The 18,304-nt window shown below is 43.1% G+C and overlaps 1 pseudogene; it reads left to right on the top strand.

Annotated features, from left to right (window-relative positions):
• Positions 1-4,370: 4,370 nt before the first annotated feature.
• Positions 4,371-18,304, top strand: part of LOC117737897 — an 82,130-nt pseudogene continuing 68,196 nt past the window's right edge.

Genomic DNA, 18,304 nt, shown 5'->3' with positions numbered 1-18,304 from the left:
AAACACTGTACACTGAAAATAACGAGGCATTCAAATATTATTAACATCAGAAGTAACGATATTAATTAACTATATAATAAAAACAACACCATAGACACATTAACGCTACTACAGATGTAAAAAACAAAAAGCAGTGAACTCACCAGATGCTCACTTAAAAACTAAGTCCATTCTCCTCTCTTTGCGAAGAAAGAGTTCGATGACGCAGTTGTAAAGTGTGTCCGTGCGCCGCAGCTCCACCAACAGGTCCCACTCAATGGCCATGGACGCCAGAGGGGACAGCCGAGCCTCCCCAGTTACGTTTCTGGAGTAAGTTCAGACGCTCAGTCCAAATAAAAGGCATTCCCAGCAATACAGTTTGAAACTCTTCTCCGATGCTGTCATCCAGGAATATCGTTCGTAGTTGGCGAACTGAATGTGACGCATAAATGTTTTTCCTTACTGGGTCAACGCTGTTAGCTGTGGGGTAGGGCGGCCATATGTTACGACTTTGTGCTTTTCCTCAAACGTCCTCCTTGAGAATGGCTTTGGAAGTAAATCTGCCACCAAGTCGGGTTCTAGTACTCCTCCTTCAGCCATAGATGAAAGAACTAAAATACTATAAATTCAATTACTTCTCGAAACAACAGTTTCAATAACATGAACCGTGCTATAGTTTCCTGTTAGACAATGAGTCACGGTAGCCGATTGACCAATCACAGCGCATGTTGATGGTCACGCGGCCTGTGTGACCAATCACACGTCCAGGCTTCTAGAAGGCTCTCTTGACTATTTCAAACGGGCTTCTTCCCGATCCCGTTTAAAATACTTGGAAGTAAAAGCCCTATTTTGTTCTCCATTTATATTAACGATGTAGCCAAAGCTGCTGGAAATTCCAGAATTCATCTGTATGCTGATGACACCATCATATATTCAGCTGGTCCTTCACTCCACTCTGCTGTGTCTACTCTTCAACAAAGCCTCACGTCCATCCACACCGTTAGTCAAAAGTTTCTACACCAGATGCTGCAGCTCGTGTACTCACAAAAACTAAGAAAAAAGATCACATTACTCCTGTATTAGCTGCTCTGCACTGGCTCCCTGTAAAATCAAGAATACCATTTAAAATTCTTCTCCTCACCTACAAAGCCTTGATTGGTGATGCACCTTCATATCTTAAGGAGCTTGTAGTACCATATTGCCCCACTAGAGAGCTGTGCTCACTAAATGCGGGGCTACTTGTGGTTCCTAGAGTCCTAAAAAGTAGGATGGGAGCCAGAGCCTTCAGTTATCAAGCTCCTCTTTTATGGAACCAGCTTCCACTTTCAGTCTGGGAGGCAGACACAGTCACCTCATTTATGAATAGACTTAAGACTTTCCTCTTTAATAGTGCTTATAGTTAGGGCTGAATCAGGTTTGCCCTGGTCCAGCCCCTTGATATGCTGCTATAGGCTTATAGGCTGCTGGGGGATGTTTTAGGATACACTGAGCACCTATCTCCTCTTCTCTCTCTACTTATGGATGAATTTACATTTCTCCATTCCACCTTATTAACTCTGCTTCCTCCCCGAAGTCGTTGTGACTTCACGTCTCATAGGGTCCATTGGACCTGGAGGTGTCTGATGCTGGTGAGCCGGCCTCCCGTGTTGGCCCTGCTGATCGCCCCACCCCCCCCTCCTCTCTACCTCCTTCTGTTTTCAGGATTGGAGTTCCCATTCATACATTGTCATATTCATGTAATGTGTTTATGTAACTTTGTAAATGCTGTTCATTCTGTACACATGACATCTATTGCTTCTGTCCATCCAGGGAGAGGGATCCTCCTCTGTTTTTTTTTTTTCCTGATCCGATGTGAGGTCCTGGGACAGGGATGTCGTATGTGTACAGATTGTAAAGCCCTCTGAGGCAAATTTGTAATTTGTGATATTGGGCTATACAAAATAAACTGAATTGAATTGTTTATAACCCTTACCTGTGCGATTGTCACTCAACATTATTACTCACTTTGTTTAAATTACACTCCAGTGTAGTAGTAATTACTACTAACAATCCGCTTGCTGGATAGTATGACGTTTTGTGAAGAAATATAGCTGACATATGTGTTTTTCAAGTTTGTTGTTGTTTACTGATGTCAATATGGGATGCAACATGTGGTACCTGAAAAACCAAATGTGGCGTTGGATGACATATGGGCCTTAACATTTAATTTAGTGCTTGAATTGAGAACATTATTGATTATTGGTCTCAGGGCAATCAAGTGATATGGAGAGTTAAGCAGATGAAAGTAAGCAGCAGCCCTCTGATTTCCAGCCATCCTTCAGCTGAGTCAATCAGACGTTGGCCATGAGTCTTATTCACAGGGGACCAGACTCCTTACTTAATCGATTTTTAATGTGGCAGCACTTGGAGTCAGCAATGGGTGACATGCCTGAATCCCTTGCAGAGACGAATACCAGAAATAAGATGGCAAGGGTGCAGGTGGATGAATATGGCTTCTAAATGATATAGGCATGTCCACATTTATACAGCTTGTTTCTCAAAATATACTATTTGTGGCCCACCACACAATATTGGTGAATCAAGCAAGTTCACTTCGAATTTTACATTGTGCTGTAGACATGGACCACGTAGGAACAACACAGATGCAACCAATGCGTTCTTACAAAAAGCTGCTACAGCAAAGAAGTGTAAAGTAGACAGCTAGTACCGCTGCTTTCAGGACCTTTGGCATAATTCATACCAGCTGCTACCCTGCATTAAACATATGGAGGAAGTGAACTGCTATTTTCTGATTGTTGTGTATAGTTAACTGTGTTTATGAGCTTGCTTAAGTTCTGTGTAAGTTACAGTTATAATAGACAACTTTATACGCTTCTTTTTTTTAAATGGTAAATATTGTTTTTGTTGTGTATTGTACAGGCATTCATATTTTCTATTGATATTTCAGTTATAACAGTTCAGTGCACATTAACTTATATATTGAAGACCTTTGTAAGTTATAGCTGGTTATAGTAACGCAATATCTCAGTGAACCTAAACCTATGAACTATAACAGAAAGGTTTGAGAGACTATCAGAATTAGCTTCATTGGCCAGCAAAATACCAGAGAACTCATGGCAAATACCAGATAATTTGATATTGGCTAATTTGATAATTAGCCAATACCCTGTGACCCTGAGACAGTGTGTTGAATATGCAGCCATCCTCAGTTAACATCCAATTATCTTTTCGAGGTGTTAAAAGGAAACACCCTTCCTGTAAATATTGAGTCAATTGAAGAACGTAAGATCCTTGAGTCACTCAAGTTGATGGAAGAACCAATACATATTTCAATGAACTGTCTATTCATCTACAATTCCAGTACTCTGATTGCAGGTCTCTCTCTGTATTATTGAATGACATCCATCGATTGCTCCAATTGCATGACCCATTTCAGTTGTTTAGCTGAAGTTTGACACACTTCTTTTCTCAGCATTATTTGTCAGTCTGTGAAAAGTCCAGGTCACAAGTTTATTCTCAAATTTGCAGCAACCTTTTTACCACTTTCACACCAATGACCAATGTCGGACGAGGTTATCTGACCGGGTTAATACTTGGTCATGATGATTCAGATACGGCTTGGGTCACAAGCTTTAGCTTGGGTCACAACAATTTAATCGACAGTATTCCACTCATCCCTGAGATCTCCAGAACACCGGGAGACTATGGACTCTACCCGGCCGGGCGGAAGTGCTCGCCGGCGAGATCGCAAACAAAGACGGGGTAAGCGCGGAGGGCTAAGAGCTAAGCTAAGGCTATCACCACATCGGCTGTCTATACCCAGCATTTTCCTTGCTAACGTGCGATCATTGGTGAATAAAATCGATGAGATACGACTCCGCCTCACTCACAGTAAGACTTTTTTGGACTGTAATGTCATGATATTCACCGAAACATGGCTACACAAAGACGTACCGCATAGTGCTATCGAGCTAGCCGGACGCTACACACATCGTGCGGACAGATCAGCGGATGACTCCGGGAAGACCAGAGGCGGAGGATTGTGCATCTATGTGAACAAAGCTTGGTGTACGGACTCTGTTACTCTTGGGAGACATTGCTCACCTAACCTAGAGTTTATCATGGTTAAGTGCAGACCGTTCTATCTGCCACGGGAGTTCACTTCCACCATCATAACAGCTGCCGATATTCCACTGGACACAAATGCTAAGATAGCAATGAACGAACTTCATGGGGCTATCAGCAAACAGCAGACTCAACATCCAGAGGCTGCTTTTATTGTTGCGGATGATTTCAATCACTCTAACCTAAAGTCAGTCCTCCCAAAATTCCACCAGCATGTCTTAAGCCATACCAGAGGAAACAAAACTCTTGATCAGGTTTACACAAACATGGCTGCTGCCGACATAGCGACCACCCTCCCCCATCTAGGACAGTCGGACCATCTTTCTGTGTTCCTCAAACCCAAATATTACCTCTTATCAACCGGGTCAGACCAGCTGTGAGAACCATCAAGGTGTGGCCAACGGGGGCAGACTCAACACTCCAGGAAAAGTTCCAACACACGGACTGGTGTACGTTTGCCTCTCAGGCCAACTGTGGCTCACAAATTGACATTGACCACTATGCTTCCTCTGTTTTAAATTACATTACCACCACCATTGATAGCGTCACTACAGAGGAGCGGATCACCACGTACACCAACCAGGATCAACAAGGATGTGCGGCTCCTGCTGAAGGCCCGTAACATTGCCTTCAGATCGGGGGATGCACAGGCCTACAGCACATCCAGAGCAAACCTGAGGAGGGGCATCAAAAGGGCCAAACACTGCTACAAGCTGAAGATAGAGGGTCACTTCTCCAACACCGACCCTAGGCGTATGTGGCAGGGCATCCAGGCCATCACAACTACAGACCAATCAACACCTACTCCACACCTTCAGACATCTCCTTCCTGAACGAGCTGAATGACTTTCATGCCCGCTTCGAGAGGGAAAATAGGAACATTGCCACCAAGATGCCACTCTCAGCTGACCATCAGCCTCTCACACTCTCCTCCACTGAGGTCTTCACAGCACTGAGCAGGATCAACGCACGCAAGGCTGCGGGTCCTGATGGTATTCTCGGACGTGTGCTCAGGGCATGTGTGGAGCAGCTCACTGGGCCATTTACTGACATCTTCAACCTGTCCCTTGCCCAAGTATCTGTGCCAACATGTTTCAAGACCACGTCCATCGTGCCGGTACCAAAACACTCCAAACCGACATGCCTCAATGACTACCGCCCTGTGACACTCACTCCCATCGTTATGAAGTGCTTTGAGCGGCTGGTTCTGGCACACATGAAGGTTTCCCTCCCACCCACACTGGACCCACATCAGTTTGCCTGCCGCAGTAATAGGAATATAGACGATGCAGTCTCCACAGTACTGCACTCTGTGCTCACACATCTGGAGCACTACAACAGTTATCCATGACTGCTGTTTGCGGACTTCAGCTCTGCATCTAACACAGTCATCCCCTCCAAGCTAATCACTAAACTTGGAGACCTGGGCACCAACACCTCCCTCTGTAACTGGATTATGGACTTCCTGACCGACAGACCACAGTATGTAAGGTTAGGCAACATCTGCTCCACCACTGCTACACTCAACACCGGTGTGCCACAGGGCTGTGTGCTGAGTCCATTCCTCTACTCCCTCTTCACCCATGACTGCATGCCTGTGTGTGGATCCAACTCCGTCATCAAATTGCAGATGACAGCACGGTGATCAGTCTCATCACCAACAACGATGAGACAGCTATAGGGAAGAGGTACAGCTCCTGGCCAGGTGGTTAGTTCATCTTCTCTTAAAGTGGGCTACACACGTTCCGCATTCTGACACCGCAGCCTCTGCATGGGTTGTACCATGCGAGGAAGTTCACAATGGAACCAACCAACTCTATTTGGGAGGGGAGAACTTCCTCGCATGGTACACCGGTTGTACCATGTGAGGAAGTTCTCTCCTCCCAATAGAGTTGGTTCGGTCCGTAGCCCGTCTTTTCCAAAAAGTTTTCTCAGATAGGCTACCGATAGCTGGGCCGGCCCGACCGCAGCGATACGCGTCAGGGAGGATGGACGGGAGGAAGAGGGCAGGAGTGGCTGAAAAAGCCAGGTTGAAAAAAAGAAAGGCATTGGAGGAGGATGCTGCCAAATGTTGCCAAGCTTACTGATTTATTTTCAAGAGGACAAACACAAGTGGCAACTGGTGAAGAGAGACACAGGCCTAATGATTAGCAACGTAAATATTGAATTTACTCAGCTTTAAGCTCGGTTTTTGGTCTCCACCAACTGCAGGAAATATCTGGCTCTTTAGCTGTTAAAAGCGCCACTATATTCCATCAGCTAGTCTGTAAATATAATTTGAGGATTAGATTTGCCATTTGACAAATATATCACGTCGGTTTACTTGAACGTTTTTCAAAAATGTCAGTGTTTTTTTTACCAATTTACTGAATTTACAACAGCAAATTAATCACATTATTGCAGTTATGGGTGCTTTAGTGTAAACTATAATTACTAAATGCCAATAATTGTCATACAAGAAAACAATCAAAAAGATTTCTTACTGAAGCCATACCTTCCTCCAAGCTTTGCTTTTATTATTTTGTTGCTTTAAAAGTAAGTTACAACATCTGTCCTGTCTCGGTTACCATGAAAAAAACTACAGAGAAGTTAGACAATCAAGGGAGTTCCTGGATAATAATAAATATAAGGCTACACCTATAAAAGCCTATTACTTTTGATTTAAATGTTTGATTCCTTTTGTGTCACCCCTTCTCTTCCTCACCACTGGGTGGTACTATTAGAGAACTGTTTGAGAACTAGACAGAAAGTGAATGGGTAAGGAGGGGAATGAGAACAGCAGAAATTGATATGACATGGTACAAGCTATCACCGCAACAATACAGATTAAAAGAAGAGAAAGTGACAGAGGAAACAAGAAAATCAGATGCTTTGTCAGAAGCTATATTTGTATGCAGTTTATATTCCAGCAAATTAGATGTAAACAGAAGTGTGGAAGAGAGGGGGGGAGGGATTGACATGACGTAAATTATTGAATTTCTGTGTTTCTTATTTCAACATAAAGTGCCCAGAGTTGAGAGACTGAACACACAGAGATGATTCTAAGTTGACAGTGACAACAGGAAACCCCTGATTCCACTTGAAGTACTGCTGTCCCCTTCTACTGTGGCTGTGTAATCCCAGTCGTCTATTGAAAGCCCCGTCAACTTAAACCTAAAGGGAGAAATGAAGCTACTCCTGCTCACCAGATGAACTTCACACATTTTTCACTCAGTAGTCCTCTGTGACAGGAGAGAAGGACACGCTTTGTTTAATGAAATGTACAGGGGCTTTGAGACAAATTATTTTTAACGTGTATATTCTATCCAGCATCATCAAGTGAGAGGAGTAAAAAACTCATAACGGTTAACACCACTATTTCAGCAGTGCAAAAAGAATAGGATAATCAAATGTGAAGTCCTAAATATTAGATCTCTGTCATCTAAAGCTGTATTAGTAAATGATTTAATATCAGACAATCACATTGATTTATTGTGTCTTACTGAAACCTGGCTGAGCCATGAAGAATATGTCAGCCTAAATTAATCAACTCCTCCAAGTCATATTAATACTCACATTCCTCGAGGCACCGGCCGTGGAGGTGGAGTACAGTATACTAATTGGACAGCTATTTGCACATGTGAAGGCTGAATTATTGTCCTTTGGTATTGGAATCACCTTTGCCACTTTCCAGACCTTTGGGCATACACCGTACATTAAGCATTTGTTGAAGATGTGACATATTGGAGTAGATGCGTGATCAGAAGCAAAACAGTTTACCATCTAGATGGTCTATACCAGCCAGTTTATCAGTAGGCAGAGACAACAACATTATCTCAATATCAGGGGAAGTAACCTGCACAAAATCAAATTGGCAGTTTTTATCCTTCATCATATATTTCTCAATTAGTGTGCATGAGGAGGAGCCATTAGTTGGTATTGAGTTCTTTCTGAGATTATCAACTTTACTCATGAAGTAATTATTAAAGTAATTTGCCATCTCTACTGGTTTAGTGAGGAAAGTACCATTATTTATTATGTTAGGCATTGCTTGAGGACCCTACCCCATTATATCATTCATAATTTCCCATAGTTTTCTTTCCGTCATTCTTTGAGTTGTATATTTTACTCTGGTAATACACTCTCTTTTTCCCTCTGTTCAGTTTGGTTACGTGATTTCTTAATTTACAGTACGTTTTCCTAACAGACAGTAAGCCAGATGTTACAGTAGCTATTTTTCCCTCATTCCGTTGCATCATAAGTGTTTTTAAATCTCTTTTGCCTTTACAGTTGTTTTTCGTCAATGGTGCATGTTTATCAGAAATTCCCATAAATAATTTCATGAATATACAGAGTGCCACATCTGTGTCCTCCTCTTGACACACTATTGACCAGTTAGCATTCTTTACATCCTCCATAAAAGATTCTTCTTGGAAGTGCTTGTATGACCTTTTGTTTGTAATCCTACAGGCTGCTTTCGGGACTTTAGTTTTCCTTTAAGTGCTATTAAATTGTGATCGCTGACACCAAGAGCTACTGACACTTAGCAGCAACCCACAAGTATGGGTTTGGTGTGTGGCAGGTGAACTTGTAACCACAGTGCCTCAATGTTCACACATCATTAAATCACCTCGTACTTTTACTGGAATGTTATTCTGGACATAAAAAGCCACGTCTCCCCCAAATCTGTTCCGGTCTTTACTGAACAGAGTGCATCTATCAACCCCCAGTTCTGTGTTTTCAAATGAGGGATTTAAATGTGTCTCAGATATTGCAAGTAAGTGGATGTTGTTTAGTTGCATCATACAACTTAATTCATGGATCTTATTTCTTAAGCTACAAATGTTTACATGAGCAATCAGCAGGCCAGCTTTTCCTGGGATATTTTGGTTTTGAGCCCATAGTAAAAATTACACCAAGCAGTAGAAAGTTAGATGGCAAGAGTAGAGCTTAATGACCCAACTCACTCACAGGATTGGTGGTATTCTCACTGCGTCCTTGTCTTTGTAGGAGGATGTGTTATCATTCTGTCATGCGGAGATGTCCACTCTCTCACGCGCCTGCCCTCAGGGCTGGCATGAGATCCCTCCTCTTTTGACGGACAGCCTCTGTAAAGTCCTTGTTGACAAAAATGTTAATTTCTTTTGGGTGTCTAGCATCCGATGTTGCACTCCAGCTCCAACTCACGGTTGCTCCCAAGCTGTAGCTTTTCCGACAGTAATCGGCGTACCTTATCCTCCACCTCAGCCCATCCTTTGTTTTCAGTTTCTACCATCCCATCAATAACCAGGTTATTTATCCTGAATGGCCCTCTAAATCGTCAATTTTCTTGTTGACCGGCCTGGATGTTTTCCCTCGTCGTATCCTGTTGTTTACTATCGCACACGGCCAACTGATTCTTGTTGGCTGATTTTAGGTCATTGCATTTCCTTCAGGGTGTATTGAATGCTCGTTTTGAGATCTTGCAAGTCCTTTAACATGTTGGCATGCGATTGTTCGTAGAATCTTTATCAATTCAACAAACATTTGAAGCTCTTCTCTGACCCTTACACGGTCTATGATAAATGAGAATATATACCAATCATCACTATAGACTATATAAGAAGTGACCAAAAAGCTTTGAATTAACTTTCTTGAACTAAAAACACAGTTCTTGGATGAAAACATGCACAACTCCCGGACTGAACCATGCTATCCATTGCAACGACAAATCCCAAAGCAGGATGTGATGCCAGGGCAATGTCATCTACAGAAACCCACATCACCAGATAATTGATCTCTGAGGTGTTCAGGGCCCAGTAAAATAACTTCAGTTGTCTTTCCTGTTGGTATTTCATATTGATGGATGTATAAAGGCTGATTTATGAAAGGCTCTACATTACATTTCTCATTACATTTAATTTAGCTGACACTGATATCCAAAGCGACTTACAATCATGTTACATTCATACACCATAGACACAGCTCCAGGGAGCAATTCAGGGTTAAGTGTCTTGCTCAAGGACACATCAACCAGGATGGAACCACGAATCCCCTTATTGAAAGACGGCCCTGCTAACCACTGACCCACAGTCGCCTCTACAAAAGGTTGGCGGTGGGGTTTCTAATCCAATGTGTTGAGTTCTTTGTGTTCTTCAAACAATGGCCACTGACACTGACTGGCTCATGTTGAAATTGGAGCTAATAGATGTTGACCGTTATTTTTACCGAAGCAGGAAAAAGAAAGAGCAGCTAGAAATGTGATGCCACCAAGCAGACCAATCACAGTTGTTGAAGTGTAGTTTGTTAGAGTTTAGAGCATGTGTTTTCAATTTGCATTAAAGAATGTACGCCCTATGAATGTAATTACTGTAGCTAACAGAAGAAGAGTAATACGTTGTTGTTTTACTTATTCTATACCGTTCACCCTGAGGACAAGAGGTCAACAGGGTTAATGTGCAGGCACACAACTAGGTTTGTTTCGTGTCTCCCCACATACCTCACACATCCGCGCACCACACATGGCTCAGGGTCATCTCAGACTGATAAGGGACTAGACAAACTGTTTCCTCATTCTGTGTGGGATAACCACTTGCTTCAATAAAAAGGACTGTCTGGAGAATGGCGAGCCAGAGTGTTTTGGAGACGTGCAGAGGCACATCTCAACATTCTCCTTGCAGCAAGTAAAACCAAGAGCTCGAGTCTGTCATCTCTGGTCATTGGAGTGTGGGTCTGATAATTTAACTAGCGGGGCTTTATCTTTATGGTAAAAAACCCACATTAATTGGTCCTTCGAGCCGGATCCCAAGACATCGTCAACGGAAAAGAGGAAGGGGAAGACACGCCGAAGTCTGTCGACAGCCAGGGTCATCAGCCGATCCTGTCAAAGTCCCGGGACGTGAATTCGTGGCCAGGCCGGTGCCTTAAATGTCCAACCTCCTTCTTCCCTGAGACGATTGACAGGATTCAGACCCAACCAGTGACCTCAGATAACAGGTAAGGAACGGTTACTCCACCGAAAGGAGGTTTACGGTTACTCCACCGAAAGGAGGTTGCGGTTACTCCACCGAAAGGAGGTTTACGGTTACTCCACCGAAAGGAGGTTTGAGAACGGTTACTCCACCTGAGGAGGTCATACAATTGTGAATGAATGTCGAATGCAAGTGGTTGAATAACTGTCATCAGTGGAATCAGCGCGCAGAGTGGAAACCTAACGGTGATAACACAAACTCTGTGGTCTGTTGAAGTACACAAGTGATGAATGAGGATTTAGGTTCCGAAAGACACGTTGTCAAGTAAGAACACATAGTGTAAAGAATAATGGGGAATGGGGATAGCAAACCGGTCCCTACGGGGGACATGAAGTACATGGAGCATTATTGTCCTGGTAGTACGATCCATTGTAAAACCTGGCATAAGAAACATGGTTTCACAGGAAGGTTAGAAAAAGCAAGCTGTATTGAGTTATTGGAAAAACGTAGGGCTACAGCGGCAGGAAAGACAGGGTTGGACAAACAGATGAGAACGGCAAAAATATGGAGTGAGCAGACAAAGAAAAGAGCAGAAAGCCAAGAGAGGGACAAGCAAAGTACAATGGTAGCAGCAGTTTCAGTAGATTCTGACGATGAAACAGGAGCGTCAACATCAGGTAGTGCAGCAGCAAGGAGAGCAAGGAGGGACAGAGAGAGAGAAATGAGAAAAGAACTAGATAGAAAAGAGAGAGAGATCGCAAGAGAAGAGGAGAAAGCCAGAGTAGAGAGGAAAAAGAGAGGTGAGGCAGCAATAGATAAACACGTAGAGAGGATGGCACAAAAGGGAGAGAGCGGTATAATAATAATAACAATAATAATAATAATACATTTATTTCAAAAGGGAGAGAGCGGTATAATAATAATAACAATAATAATAATAATACATTTATTTATATAGCACCTTTAAAAACAGAGTTTACAAAGTGCTCTACATATAAGCAAGGTAAAACATAACATCAATACAAGTAAACATTTCAGATGTTACATGAGGCAATGAACACAATAGAGGAATAGAAAATCACAAATACAAAATAAAGCAGAACAGACAAACTAAAATATAATACAAGGTATGCGTAGTCCTGTTGAAACACGTTCGGTTGCAGCAGGGAGGAACCCGTCTCTCACTCCCCCTTTATACCCCGACTTAGAACAACTGAAAGATGACATGCATGCACAGGCCTCTGTGTTGTACGGTTTACAAATGCCAGGGCAAGCAGACGGCACCCTAGATCAGGAAGTAAGGGTAAATGTTTTCCGTCCATGGACAGAAGAACAATGTAGAAAAGCATGTGAAGGACTGACTCCGTACAAACGAGATGCAGAAACGTTCTGCAGGGAGCATCGCGCATTGGTGGATGCATTCCAATTGAACGGAGGTGAAGTCCTTAGGACGTTTTGGGGAATATTTGGGCACGAGTGGGGAAGAGTAAAGGGAGTGTTTACAGGAGCAGGAGCAGGCGTCAATGCAAATTTCCTAGTTGTAGGACATGCAAATCTGCGCGCTCAGACCGACGCAGTATATGAAGATGTACGAAGGGTGTTCACTGTAGCACCAGATTATACTAAAATAGCGACATGTAGACAGGACGAGAAGGAGACTCTACAAAATTACAGGATGAGATTAGAGGAGTGCTTTAGAACAAACAGCGGCGTCCCATATGATGTTGGAGACGCCACCCCCCTACCAACAAACAGTTAAAACAGGCCTTAATGAATGGTTTCGGCCCAGGAATAGCTGAATATATCCGAAAGTTCAACGTCAACCACAGAACAGGTTCAGTGCAAGAGTGCTTAAACTATGCGGAAAATGCAGCCAGCGTGATCAAAGAGAAGAAGAAGAAGAAGTTGACAGCAGCATTTGTAGTATCAGCAGAGAGGGAATGAGCAGGAAGTTTTTTTTTGTAGGGGGGGGGGGAGCAAGAGGACAAGGAGGTTATAGAGGAGGCCGAGGTAGAGGCGGTAACAGAAGACGCAATGGAGGAAGAAATGAGCATGGTCAATTCCTGTGCTTAACACAACCATTGTTGGACACAATCTACACGGACGACATGACCTTGACAGGAAAGATACAATGGACACCAGCTGCAGATAACGCTTTGAAGGCTACTAAATGTTGCCTCGTGGCTAATCTGTCCTGGCATTACCCGATTATGACAAACCATTTGAACAGACTGTTGACTGCAAGGGAGGCTTTCATGACATCAGTGTTAACACAGAAACACGGGACCAAATCACGACCAATAGGATTCTATTCAAAGAAATTGGACCCTGTGTCCCAGGCCCTCCCTGTATGTGTACAAGCAGTATGTGCAGCCGCTATGGCTGTGCACTGCACCGCTGAAATTATACTGTTCCATCCGCTTATACTGATGGTACCACACCATGTTATTGAGTGAGACAAAGATGGCTTTCTTATCCCCAGCACGTTATTTGGCATTAACAGCTACACTTATGTCACAAGCACATATCACCATTAAGAGATGCACCACTTTGAACCCAGCTACATTACTACCTACACCTGAAGACGGTGAACCTCACAACTGTCAAGAGGAAACCGAGAAAACATGCAAACCACGTCTTGATCTGAAAGATATACCATTAGGCTTTGGCGAGACATGGTTTGTAGACGGTTCATGTTCAAAATCGATAACTGGACAGAACCTGACAGGGTTTTCTGTTGTGACAGAAAAAGAGGTAGTTAAGGCTGAAAACTCCCACACACGTATTCAGCACAAGCAGCAGAATTGGTGGCATTAACTGAAGCATGCAAAGCAGCGGAAGGGAAAGACATAACAGTGTACACAGACAGCCAATACGCGTACTCAACTCTACATGTGTTCGGAGCCCAATGGGCTCGCAGAGGAATGAAGACATCAACAGGAAAACCTGTCACCCATGCACACCTACTGACTAACCTTTTAAAAGCAGTATTGTTACCACGTACGGTCGCAATATGTAAGTGTGCAGCACATACCAGTAGAAAGGACACAGTGGCACAAGGTAATGTGCACGCAGACATCAAAGCAAAGGAAGCAGCTGTAGGGAAATATGGTTTACATATCTTCCTACACAGTAGAAAAAGTGTTCCACAGCCAATACCACTGGATGTATTACGAGACATGCAGAACAGTGCACCTGAGAACGAAAAAAGAAAGTGGTTAACTGACGGAGCAGAAACAGACAAAGACGGCTTGTTTAAAATACAAAGCAAACTCGTGCTCCCAGCAAGCTTGTACAACACAGCTGCCCATTTGAGTCATGGGCCATGCCATGTCTCAACAGGAGGGATGGTACGGATGATAAACATGCACTTCCATACATACAATTACACTCAATTTTCCAAAAACTTTTGTAGAGCATGTATGGTATGTTGCAGACATAATGCACAAGGAAATGAAAGACCAATGAGAGGGAAATTTCCTTCCCCCTCATACCCATTCCAATATTTGAACATGGACTTTATTGAACTAACACCATGCAAAGGCTACAAGTATTGCTTAGTGTTAATATGTCCGTTCTCTAAATGGGTGGACATAATCCCAGGTAAACATGCAGATGCCATAACTGTAGCAAAAGCCATTTGCAAGAGTATCATACCAAACAAAGGGATTCCAGAGAGACTGTACAGTGACAACGGCTCTCATTTTGTAAATTGGGTCATCTCCTTGATGTCCGAACATTTAAACATTCAGTTAAAAAACCACTGCGCATATCACCCCTAGAGTGCAGGGTTAGTCGAGAGGACAAACGGCACAGTAAAACTGAGACTTAGAAAAACAATGGAAGAGACTGGGAGGACATGGGAGGAATGTGTGTCTCTGGTTGAAACATACATGAGAATTACGCCCACTCCACAGGGGCTGTCACCTTTTTAAATAGTGACAGGGAGGCAGTTTAGACTACCAATTATAGACACTATAAGAGAGGTAGATGAGGCGGGGGCGGAGCACACACTAGCTGACTGGATGAGCCGTCTTTTTAAAAGCAACAAGATCGCTCGAACAAATAACCTGCCAGACATCTCTGTTCCCCTCCAGAACACCTGTGTGGAGCCAGGCGACCAGGTCCTCATCAAGGTGGTGAAAAGAAAACATTGGCACCATCCACGCTGGGAAGGTCCATTCACCGTCTTGCTGACTACTCCAACGTCGTTAAAACACCTGGATACATCAAAGCCACTGCAAAAAGGTAATACCTCTCCAGGCAGACGACGGATAGTGGTGTGAAGTCCGGTTACACAGGGTGGTGGTTCTTTTAGTGGCCACTAGTCTCAACCCGGTGAAGAAATCAACTGAGCCACAATCCATTTAGAAAATGCTTGGTAAGGTGTTACTTGCGGTGGCCGCAGTTGCTGCGACCCTAGTGGTCGTAGGACTGCTGAACTATGACGCTCTGCAGTCGAGGCAGAAAAGATGGACACATCTGAAAGACGACCCCTGGGGTCAGGACAGCGGAGAAGAGAAACAACCACGGCTGAAGAATAAATGGTTTTCATATATGCATAAGTTGGCTGACTGAACACAAGATGTTGTACATTCATTAGAGATGACGTACATTCTGACAACATGACCTTTGCAATGGACCGCCTGCGGGCCCTCCAGAAGGCCATGGCCGCCGACCATGTTGACGTTTTACAATACAACTGGTTCGGCTGGCTGGAAGCTGGATGAAACTTGTCATAAAAGCTGAAGTACTGATGACATGTATTTTCGTTCTGATGTGTTGTCTTATGGCTTGTATAATCCCTTTCATAAAAGCAATGATTGGCAGGATGGTGGGTAATACCTTTGTACAATACATCATGTTGCAGCAGGATGAACCCAAGAGCGAAGAAGATCATATGGCTCTGAACAAAGCCCCCCATGATGTATACTCTAGTGTTGAACGCGTCCAGCAAAGAGTACAGTACTAAGGTTTATAATGACGGCTGGTTAGAAAGTGTGTATAACAAGTTAACCAGATCTGAATATGAGAAAAACACAGTACAAAGCTAAAAAATGAAAAACAGGAGGGAATGTTAGAGTTTAGAGCATGTGTTTTCAATTTGCATTAAAGAATGTACGCCCTATGAATGTAATTACTGTAGCTAACAGAAGAAGAGTAATACGTTGTTGTTTTACTTATTCTATACCGTTCACCCTGAGGACAAGAGGTCAACAGGGTTAATGTGCAGGCACACAACTAGGTTTGTTTCGTGTCTCCCCACATACCTCACACATCCGCGCACCACACATGGCTCAGGGTCATCTCAGACTGATAAGGGACTAGACAAACTGTTTCCTCATTCTGTGTGGGATAACCACTTGCTTCAATAAAAAGGACTGTCTGGAGAATGGCGAGCCAGAGTGTTTTGGAGACGTGCAGAGGCACATCTCAACATTCTCCTTGCAGCAAGTAAAACCAAGAGCTCGAGTCTGTCATCTCTGGTCATTGGAGTGTGGGTCTGATAATTTAACTAACGGGGCTTTATCTTTATGGTAAAAAACCCACAAGTTATATTTCTGGAGAGGTACTCATACGGCTACAGCTTAGTTCCTTCAGCACTCAGTATCTCAGTTTTGATTGCCATGAATGAAATTACATTATTACAGCAGGCATTTTGACTTTTGATCAGAGTAGACAGGTGGAGCCAAATATATTAATAACTTCCCTGACAATGAACCAGTGTACAAATACAGGGCACTGAAACTGGAAGACATAAATGGAATGCAGCCATAGACGTTCATGACAATTAGTTACAATTGTGCTCTGACAAAATGTCTGCTTTTGAAAAAGGGTGAGGTAAAACTAAGGGTTGAAACTCTGTGTGTTGCTACTAATGGCTGTTTGCTTAAATATTTGTAGAGCATTGTTTTTAATGGCACATAACTTTCCCCTGAACAGATGTGGCAGTCCCCTTGTGGAGATTCAGCTCACCCCCTGCTACGATTCAGATCTGAGCTTTGCAACTTTGCGTGCTGGATGTCTGGCAGTGTTCTAATGAAAAACATGAGACTCTGAGAGCTCAAAACAACCAAAAGCAGCCTGGTTCAGAACACAACAGGGTTTTAAAGAGTTGTGTATGCTGCAATGAAATGTATTCACTGACATGTGCAAAATACCAAGTTGAAGTTTTCAGGTCGAACGAGCAACATATTAATTTTAATTTCCTAAGGGTTAACAAGGTCATCTGGAACAGGAGCCTCCATGGTTTATACACAAGTTCATCCACTGAAAGAACTTGCAGTGCAACAAGGCTTTCGTTGCAGAATGCTCCATGAAGTCAAACATAAAGCATTGAAGTTCACACAATGTTGGTCATCACATTGTCCCCATTTGTGTGCTCGAGTACATCCTACCTACAGCACATAATGCATCTATTCAGTTGTTGCACAAAGAAACACCTGCACTTTTCTTTTGCCACATTGCAATATTTTGGGCTCAGGGAAAAAATAACAAAATGCTTTATACTGTGTTATGATTATTGTTCTAAAGTATTATGAATATTTCTGAGGGCTATACGCAGATTCCAACGTATTATAAATATGTTTATAATTTTAAACATGGAAACAGATGAAACGTGTTTTGCCAATTGTTTTTATTATAATTATGGTGAGGCACTCAAAGCACTGTAATATGAGAAAGATAATTGGGACCGTGGGATGCATTGTGTGCTAAATGATTTCTTACTGTGGCTCAGTGGTGAGCACGGTCGTCCTTCAATCAAAGGATCAGCGGTTTGATCCCCGGCTCAACTAGTCCATGTCGATGTGTCCTTGGGCAAGACACTTAACCCAGATTTTCCTCTGCAGGCTGCTCCTGCGGTGTATGATTGGGTATTAATGTTAGTTAGAGTCTTATTAAGCAGTGCCATGCATGGTAGCTCCTCCCATCAGTGTATGCATGGGTGTGAATGGTGAATGATGATGTCCTGTGAAAGAGCTTTGAGTGGTCGGAAGACTAGAAAAGGTCTATACAAGTACAGACTATTTACCATTTAATGAGCCTTTACAACTAAATCAGTTGGTTCCTGGCAAATGAGCTTCACTGAGTAGTCACAAAGATGCCAGAGACATTGTTCACTGCTAGTTATCAGCAGCTCAGCATAGCACTGAGAGTGTCAGCATCCCATATCAAGGTTCAAGGATTAGTTATTGTCATTCTGTAACACAGAAATGGAGGTGGTGCCTAGTCCATAGATGCAGCAAAAGACATACCCGACAACACAAAGC

The sequence above is a fragment of the Cyclopterus lumpus genome, chromosome 10 (genome assembly GCF_009769545.1).
Source record: "Cyclopterus lumpus isolate fCycLum1 chromosome 10, fCycLum1.pri, whole genome shotgun sequence".
NCBI lineage: Eukaryota > Metazoa > Chordata > Actinopteri > Perciformes > Cyclopteridae > Cyclopterus > Cyclopterus lumpus.
The sequence above is the reverse complement of the archived record's forward strand: the minus strand, read 5'-3'. Positions and strand labels throughout refer to the sequence as shown.